Source organism: Arachis ipaensis, chromosome B6 (assembly GCF_059453495.1).
Source record: "Arachis ipaensis isolate K30076 ecotype BB chromosome B6, ASM5945349v1, whole genome shotgun sequence".
Lineage (NCBI taxonomy): Eukaryota > Viridiplantae > Streptophyta > Magnoliopsida > Fabales > Fabaceae > Arachis > Arachis ipaensis.
In genome coordinates, this window is record NC_142441.1 from 113762632 (window position 1) to 113772642 (window position 10011).

At 39.7% G+C, this 10011-nt stretch overlaps 1 non-coding gene across 1 annotated transcript; it reads left to right on the forward strand.

Annotated features, from left to right (window-relative positions):
* Nucleotides 1-8872: 8872 nt before the first annotated feature.
* Nucleotides 8873-8976, forward strand: LOC148562363 (small nucleolar RNA R71). The gene has a single exon (XR_015886584.1). It is a non-coding gene; the product is annotated as a small nucleolar RNA R71 (small nucleolar RNA).
* The last annotated feature ends 1035 nt before the right edge of the window (nt 8977-10011 follow it).

The following is a 10011-nucleotide window of genomic DNA, read 5'->3' on the forward strand; positions in this document are numbered from 1 at the left end:
AGCAAAATTAAATTGAAGCAGTAGTGCTCACCGACGGTGAAGGAGGAAGGCAAGTGACGGCGATGGAAGAAGGAAGTGAGCTTGGACAGAGAGCAACAGAGAGCTCGAAGAGCCATGTTGACCTCGGACACACACACACACACACACACACACACACACACACACACACACACACACACACACACACACACACACACACACACACACACACACACACACACACACACACACACAGAGAGAGAGAGAGATCGAAGACACGACGACCGACCGAGCAACCTTCGCGACGGCAACACGTGGTCAACGCTTTCTTCATGAGATGGCAACGAGAAGAGGAACGATGAAAGCTAAGAAGAGTTCGGTGATGAGAAGAGTGCGACGGCATCCACGGTCTGTCCCCGCTGGCGGCAGCACCCTCTACTGGAAGAATGGTAATAGTGGCTGGGTTTAGGGTTAGGTTTCTCAGAAAGTAAGAGAAAGGGGGTGAGGTGGGTGTCCGTGGGTCTTTGTTCTTCTTTTGACTAATTGTTATAAAAAAAATATTTTAATAAAAATAATACCAGCCATAGTACAATGACCGCTAAAATTTTTTTACTAAAGGTAGTTTTCTTATATTTTAATAAAAATAAAACCAGCCATTGTATTATGGCTACTAAAATTTTTTATTAAAGGTAGTTTTTCTTATATTTTTAGTGGCAATAATAATAATTACCATTATAATCTATAGTATTAATGACAAATATATAATAGCCACAAAAATATAACTTAAATAAAAAAATAGCTGCTATTGTATTATTGCCGCTAAATATTTGTTGCTAAAATTAATTATTCTTGTAATGAAGACAGAGCATGTAACCAATTCTGATTGAGTACTGCTACACATACAAGTCTTTTTAGCATACAAGTCAAACAAGTCACTTACATAACGTGTGTGTGAAATCACGTTCCTCTTTGTATCCTGCGTTCCTCCTCCTCCTCCTCCTCTTCCTTCTTCTTCTCTTTCTTCTTTGCGTTTCTCCTCCTTTTTCTTTGCGTGTTTCATCTTCGTCGTCGTTTTTTTATTACTGTTGTTGTTGCTGTATTTTTTTTCCTCCTCCTCTTTCTATCGATTTTGCAATATTATGTATTTTTTCTTCTTTGTTTGATTTTTCCTCCCAAGAAGAATTATGAGAATATGAAATAAGAAGATGAAGAAGAAGAAGCAGCAAAAGATGAGGAGGAGAAAGAAGAGGAAAAATTTTGAATTATGCAGAACTTATCAGCACACATACACCGAAAATTCTTAAACAATACACTCGAATATCTTCATGTTACACCCAAATTTGCTACAAATACTAAAAAAATATTTCCTCTCATGCTACATTTTTTTCTTTTTTTTTCCCTTATTTCTTTCTTTCTTTTAGTTGAATGAATGTAAGTTCATCCTCTTCCAAGTAATTTTACAGCATTATATGTTTCTTCTTCTTTGTTTGATTTTTTTTGTTTTTATTCTTGTTAAAAGAGTAAAACAAGAAGAAACTTGAGAAGATAAAACAAGAAAAAAATGAATAAGAAATAGAAAAGAAGATGATGATGATGATAATGATGAAAAAGAAGAAGAAGTAGCAGAAGATAAGGAGGAGGGAGAAGAAGAGTTTTAAATTATGCAGAACTTATCAGCACACATACACCAAAAAGTCTTAAACAATACACTCAAATATCTTCGTGTTACACCCAAATATCTTCGTGTTACACCCAAATTTGCTACAAATACAAAAAAATATTTTCTTTAATGCAAAACTTTTACATTACACTCAATTCAAACCATCAATGATGAAACATTATTCACTTAACTACTAACGAAAAAATTAACTAGAATCGAACCACAACTCAGTCACTTGATTGGATTCAAAACAATAATCAATTTTGTTCTGGTTCAATTGACAATCTGAACTTGAATTATTTATAATCTTCAACAACGAGATAACTGATGATGGAGGAGAAGGAGGAAAAGGAAGGAGGAGAAGAAATTCTAATGAAAAAAAAAGGAGGAAGAGGAGGAGGAGGAGGAGGAGGTGGTTGATGCACGGAAAACTTGTCTCTCAACAAATCTCCTTTCGGCAAGTGTACCGAATTTGTCGTCAAGTAAAAACTCACAATAGAGTGAGGTCGAATCCCACAGGGATTGATTGATCAAGCAACTTTAATTAGAAGAATGTTCTAGTTGAGCGAATCCAGAATTTAGGTTGAGAGTTGCAGAAAATAAAATGGCGGGAATGTAAATAACAAAAAAATAAATGCTAGAATTAAAGGACTGGAAGTAAATGACTGAAAATAAATTGCAGAATTGTAAATGGGAATGGGGGATTTGCTCATAAAAGTAAATGGCAGAAATTAAAGAGAATGAGTAAGATCAGAGATGGGAAGTTCATTGGGCTTAGGAGATGTTGCAATTCTCCGGATCAAGTTCATTTTCATCTCTTCCTCAATCAATGCACTCATTGATCTCCTTGGCAATCTTAAGTGATTGAATTACAATTTCTTGCAATTCAATCTCTCAAATCTTGATCAATAGCCAATTTCTTGGTCAATTGCTCATGAGAAGAGATGAAGTATGGTCATTGATTATACCACATGCATTTCCCAAATCAAGTATTGAGAGGGTTATAGTCACATACCCATCCAAACCCAATTTGGTCCAGCATGAGAAAGTATTTCTAGCTTGATCTCTTCATTCCTCTTTCAAGGTTCAAAAGAGATCCAAGTTTGAATAGCTTCTCTTCCAAGATAACTACTCAATGGGATGAAGATCAAAAGTTTTCATGTAAAATCAAGAGAAAAGATAGAAGAAGAATAATGAAAATTAGTATTGATCCATCAAATTACAACAGAGCTCCCTAACCCAATGAAAGGGGTTTAGTTGTTCATAGCTCTTGAAAATGAAAACAAAGATGGAGAATACATCATAAAACTAGAAAATGCAGAGAAGGTAAAATACAGAGAGTAGTTCTCTTTTTCCAGCCTCCAGAACTCCTTAACAATTCAAAGCTACTCCTATATATACTATTTCTCTCAGCTTCTAGTTGGCTCTTCAAGTCTTGGGCCTTTGGATCTTGAGTTTGAAGCAGTTCTTTTCTTCATTTGGGCTTGGCTTTACTTGCAGAGAGAAAGTGCTAAGTGGGCAGAGACTTTAGCTCAGGGCGTTAGGGGTGTTAACATTTAGTGAAAGTATAAGTTCGAGAACGTTAGTGACACTTAACATATTCACTAACGTTCCAATGTACCCCTTTGCCTCACGTTAGAGCCCATGTTAACTAGGTTAACGTGGCTTCTAACGTGGCCTTGCCAAACTTCGAGAACGTTAGTGACACTCAACATTGTCACTAACGTTCCAGTGTGCCCCTTTTTGCTTCACGTTAAAGCCCACGTTAACTAGGTTAACGTGGCTTCTAACGTGGCCTTGCCAAACTTCGAGAACGTTAGTGACACTCAACATTGTCACTAATGTTCCCATGTGCCCCTAGACCTCACGTTAGAGTCCACGTTAACTAGGTTAACGTGGCTTCTAACGTGGCCATTCTTAGCCATCCCAACGTTAGTGACAATGTTGAGTGTCACTAACGTTGGCTCATCATTCATTCCTCATCGTTAGCTTCCACGTTAACTAAGTTAACGTGGAAGTTAACGTGGCTCCTTGGGGGGTTGTGTGGTTGCTTCCAACGTTAGTGACAATATTGAGTGTCACTAACGTTATCGACAACTCTCACTTCTTACGTTAGCTCCCACGTTAACCAAGTTAACGTGGTGTGTTGCATCCTTAGGCCAACGTTAGTGATAATGTTGAACGTCACTAACGTTGGCTTCTCTTCCCCCTTTAACGTTAGAGGCCACGTTAACTAGGTTAATGTGGGCTCTAACGTGGCCACTCATGAGTGTTTGCCAACGTTAGTGACAATGTTAAGCGTCACTAACGTTGGCTCAACTTCCCTTCTCCACGTTAGAGTTCACGTTAACTTAGTTAACGTGACTCTTAACGTGGGCAATGATGGCTTTGAGAGTGTTATTGGCAATCACTTTTCTCATTAACTTTGCAAGTTACCTCCCTTTCCTTGCTTCCTTTGGTCCTGAAATCAAGCAATAGAGTGCATCAAAGTTCTAGTCCAAGTCATGGGTAATGCAGCATATAATTTGTCACTAAATTCATGCAAAATCCTCATGAAATAATGTAAAATGCACAATGTATGCTTGAATCAAGGTGTAGGTGAATATCTACCCAAAACTAGCTTATTTCCTAAAGAAATGCATGAAACTACCCTAAAAACAGTAAAGAAAAGGTCAGTGAAACTGGCCAAGATGCCCTGGCATCACAACACCAAACTTAAAGCTTGCTTGTCCCTAAGCAAGTACTGGAACAAGAGATTGACGAATGGAATATCCAGAGGAATGAGTCATTCTTGTGGAAGTCATGTTACTGATTTTATGGTGGTTTCATGCATAGCAACTTAGGTTCATTCCATTACTGGCTTTCAGACTTTTATCATGTCCCTAAACACTTACTTTGTTTATATCCCATGAGACTTTTATTCATTGATCCTTTTATTGTTATTTCAAGGGTTATTTGTGTTATTTAGGCTAAGTGCTCTGTAAGGGGGCAACTCTTTAAGATAAGCTTTCAGCCAACACTCCCGAACCAGTTGGTTCAAGGTGCTAGGTGTTGAAGCACCCCTAAGGACTTACTCCCTCAAGTCTCTCCCCCATACATACACACCACAGGCATATAGTTTATTTATTTTCTTTTCTTAAGATCTTGGTGTCCAGCACCTCTTTGGGTTACTAAATGTTCTGTAGTGAGGGTTACTCTTGATAATGGATTTTCAGCTGATAATCCCGGGTTAGTTAACCCAAGTTACCAAGTGATAAAGCACCCCTGGGAGCTTATTCATCCAAGTAGATCCCTCACACAGGAGCACCACAGACACTTGTCTCAAGGTCCAAACCATTGGTGCCTAGCCTTATTGCTTACTCTTTTTCTTTTATTTTTTCACTTCCATTGTTCTTTCCCTTTTCTCTTATTAGGATCTTGTTATTAACTTAGTCACATGGATATATCCAAAGTCAAGTATTCAGGATAGATAGTTGTCCTCCTAGCCTTGTGGTTGAACCAACTTAGCTAACTTATGACTACCCCAAAGATTCATGAATGCACTTCCACATTATGAACCCTACTCTGGTCTTTTAAAAACATAAACATTCTCTTCTTCATTTGATTTAAAGGGACAAGCTTACAAGAAAGTAAAGTAAGGATGCAGTGACATAAAGACTAGTGCACATAGACTTTCTTCAATACCAAAAACTTAAAAGACATAATTGAAAAAGGTTTAAACATAACATGGAAGCAAGTTCTATTTCATACAAGATCTTCCTTATTTAAAACATAGAGAAAGATGGAACAAAGAAGGAACTCCACCACTTTTTACTGTTGTGGATGTCCATGCTCTTTTCCTTGCTTGTCCTCCTTGTTTCCGCTTGCATTTCCTCGCATCCGTGCCAATCTTGCTTGCTTCCAATCCTCAAGTGCCTTCCTTACTGACTCATGACTCTCTTCCACTCTTTGTCTTTCCTTTCGCAAAGCTTGTGTAAGACTCATCCTTCTTATCATATCGAACCACATTTGCATAAAATTCTCTTATGAGATTTGCATTCACCTTAATGACCGGGTCAGTGAGGAGCTCCCATCTTCTCCTTTCTATCTTCTCTGTGATTTCGGGGCACTCAGTCTTTGTAACTTGAAATCCCAGCTCATAAATGATTTCCTTATCAACCATCCACCCGTATTGCAATGCATGATGCATGCTTCTAAATCTCCTTTTATCATATGGGTGTTCTTCCATGGGTTCCTTTCCCTTCCTTCTTTTAGAACCCGAAGATGCCATGAATGATAGTTAATATGTGAAGGTGGTAAGGTTGTGAAGACTTTTGGTTGTTTAGGGTTTTATGGCAATGAAGAGAGTGAGGGGAGGAATGTTTATAATCGGATAGAGGGTGTCTTGTACCGAAAGGAAGAGTGGTGAAGGGTGTGTGATGACAATGAAGGGTAGTACGGACAAGGGTCGTTTATATAGAGAAGTTGTGAGAGAATGGAGGGTGTAGATTGATGAAGTGGTCACTTGATGGACGGTTGGGGTTATGCATGGCTAGAAGACAAGGATCATCACTTTATGATGGGGATTGCTTGGTCTTCTAGGGGTGCCATTTTTTTCAATGTTGCATGGCAACATTTTCCGATGTATTCCCTTTTTAGAACAAGTGTGTAGCCCCTCCTTTTGTGGTGTCCGAACCTTCTTTGTTTGGTTGTCCAATCTATCCCTTTTAATGCTCCTTTTCTTTTCCTATAAAGACAAACTAAGAAAAGTAAGAAAGGATATTAAAATGACCATATGAATTTTACGGCTAATATTAATAAAAGGGAAGAAAAGATTTGATTGTTTATTTATGAATTCCAACTAACTAACTAACTATTGGTGGGTCCTTATATGCATTTTGGTGGCACCATGGGGTGACACCAAACTTAGTTTGAAACAATGTGATGAAAAGTTTTGTTCAAAGCTCCCAAGACTAGCATGCATCTTGGTTTGCTTTGAACACCAAACTTGTTCTTCACTATATATTGCATGATAAAGATTGCACCAAGTGTTTGTCAAGTTTGGGTTGAAATTCATAAACATTGATTTATTCATTATTTTGAAAACATATAAAACATGGGTTGCCTCCCATGAACCGCTTCTTTAGCGTCACTAGCTTGACGTTTTTCCTTCATCAGGGTGGTTGGTAGTGCTTAAAGTCCTCCCCTCTTGCTGTGGATTTATATCCATTGGTTGGATCAATGATCTCCACATGTTCCAAGGAGAGAACTCTGTTGATAGTGAAGACCTTGGGTAACTGAGATGGTACAGTAGGGAGATTAGGGGGAATATCTGGGAAGTAAGCTGAGACAACTCTATCCCCTGGAGAGAAGTCTTCCGTAGGGATCTTCTTGTTCCTCCACCTCTTTGGTACCTTCTTCTTTGTTTCTTTTGAAGTTGCCTTCCCCTTGGTGACCTCTTTTTTCCAAGGAGTTGTGATGCTGTCTTCATCTACCTCTAGAGGTTTAGGTTCCTCCAACTTTTCCTTGAGCTGTGGCAATTGTTGTTTTCCTTGTTTATCTATTAAGGGGATCTCAGAATGAACTGGCTGTGCTTTAGTGCTTGTTTCCTCCTTCAGTGTCTCATTATCATTTGCGTTGAGTTCCTTGTCCTCTTGATCTGTTTCTTATGAGAGTTTAAAAACATTGAAGCTGAGTCGTTCATCATGGATTCTCAATATTAGTTCCCCTTTCTCTACATCGATAAGTGCTCTGGCCGTAGCTAGGAATGGTCTTCCCAATATGATTGGGTGAGTGTGACTCTCTTCCATGTCCAGGATTACAAAGTCTGTTGGGAGAAAGTATTTCCCAACCTTTAGCAACACATTTTCCACCACTCCTATTGCTTGCTTTTGAGTTTTGTCAGCCAGTCTGATGATTACATCTGTGGGCATTATCTCATTGATCTGCAGCCTCTTCACCAGGGATAAGGGCAGTAAGTTGATGCTGGCCCCCAAATCACATAGTGCTCTATCGAACATAGTTTCACCTATGGCACAAGGGATGTGAAAACTCCCTGGGTCTCTTCTTTTTGTAGGCAACTCAGGTTGAATAAGGGCACTACATTCCTTGTTCATCACTATAGTCTGGCCTCCTTTGAGTGAGCTTTTCCTGGGAAGAAGTTCCTTCATATACTTGATGAATGCAGCCATTTGTTGAATTGCCTTGATGAATGGTATGTTTACATGCAGAGATGCAAACAAGTCTAGGAACCTTGAGCATATTCTCTTTCCCACAGCACCATTGAGTAGTTGAGGGAAGGGTGCATAGAGCTTCAGCAGCTCTTGTTGTGAGATTTCTGGTTCTTGGCGATCTCTATCCTCCTCCTTTGTTGAGTTGTCTTTAGTCTCTTGATCACTCGCAGTGACCATTTTGCAATCTTCCCATCTTACTTTCTTTGCTTCTCCTTTGGGGTTTTTCTCCGTGTCACTTGGGAAGCTATCAGTAGGTTTGGGAATCTTCTCAGCTAAATATCCCACTTGGAATTCCAGCTTCCTGATGGTCTCTCCCTGGTGCTTAATATTGGCTCGCACCTCCTCTTTGAACACCTTATTTTCTTGAATCTCTTGGCATATTCCTTCAAGTAAGGCTTCAATCTTAGAGAGCTTGTCATCAATTGATGGGTGATTCGGAGCAGATGTGCTATTTTGGTTTTGATAGGTGTGTGGAGAAGTGTTGTTGTGGGGGTGTTGAGATGTCCTCTGTGTGAATTGCTGGTGAGCTGCATTGTTGTTGGAGTTGTAACGTCTCTGGTCTTGGTTTTGATCTTGCTCACTTCCCCACCCAAAGTTTGGGTGGTTTCTCCATCCAGGGTTGTAGGTCTTGGAGTATGGATCATAGTTTTTCCTTGGTGAATTCCCAATGTAGTTGGCTTGCTCCTGACTCCCCTCTGCTTCTTCATTCACTCCTTCTTGGGTTGTTGATGAAGTGGAGATTGCTGCTACTTGGTTCATCTCCATCTTCTTGGTGAGGTCAGCCAGCTGCTGGGTAATGGGCCAACAGAGCATCTACATTGTTTAGCTCCATTACTCCTCTTGTGTTCCCTCTTTCGGAAGCATAGAAGTAGTCGTTCTCTGCTACTGTTTCAATAACATCTATGGCTTCCTCAATAGTCTTCTTCTTGTTTAAAGATCCTCCGGATGAATGGTCTACGGCCTTCTTTGACTCATAGAGAGCCCTTCATAGAAAATGTGCAGCTGCACCCATTCGTTGAACATGTCAGGTGGACACCTCCTTGTTAAGTCCTTGAACCTCTCCCATGCTTCATATAGAGTCTCACCATCTTGTTGCCTGAAAGTTTGGACCTCAGCTCTCAGCCTATTGATTCGTTGAGGAGGTTAAAATCTTGCTAAGAATTTGTTCACCACGTCTTCCCAAGTTGTCAAGCTTTCCCTTGGGAAAGATTCCAGCCACTTGGCTGCTTTGTCCCTAAGTGAGAATGGAAACAAGAGCAGTCTATAGGCGTCAGGGTGAACACCATTAGACTTCACTGTGTCACATATTCTCAGGAAGGTGGTCAAATGTTGATTGGGGTCTTCTTGAACACCTCCTCCAAACGAACAGTTGTTCTGAACAAGGGTGATGAGCTGTGGTTTAAGTTCAAAGTTGTTGGCATGGATTGTTGGCTTTTGGATGCTACTTCCACAATTGCCTGGGTTTGGATTGATGTAAGAGCCCAAAACTCTTCTATCCTCCCCAGCATGATTTGCTCTACCTCCTCCCCCATGGTTGTGATCTTCTTCTTCATGATGGTTTTCCATGTTGTCTTCCATGTTTGGTTCAAAGAATTCCTCTTTTTCCTCAGCACCAACCACTTTCTTTCATCTTGCCTCCCTCCTTAATCTAAGGAAGGTCCTCTCAGGTTCAGAATCGAAGGAAGTTGAAGCCCCGCTTCTTCTCCCTGTCATACAACCATCAAGTGCAAGCAAGAAAAGCTAGGTGCAGAAAGTATTTGTGTCAGAATTATTGTTAGTTGTGGGTGATGCAATATATCAAACAGTTAGTGGGTTAGCAAACAGAATTGAAAATAACAAAGAAAAACAAAAGAGTAGAGGGGGAAGGGAAGAAGTTTAACTAAAACAAAAAGTAAATCACTCAAACAGAAAATGAAATTCACAAAAATAAAAATGCTCAATCTAGTGATCTTCCAATTTAATCATTGTTGATGCACAATCAATCCCCGGCAACGGCGCCATAAACTTGATGCACGGAAAACTTGTCTCTCAACAAATCTCCTTTCGGCAAGTGTACCGAATTTGTCGTCAAGTAAAAACTCACAATAGAGTGAGGTCGAATCCCACAGGGATTGATTGATCAAGCAACTTTAAGTAGAAGAATGTTCTAGTTGAGCGAAT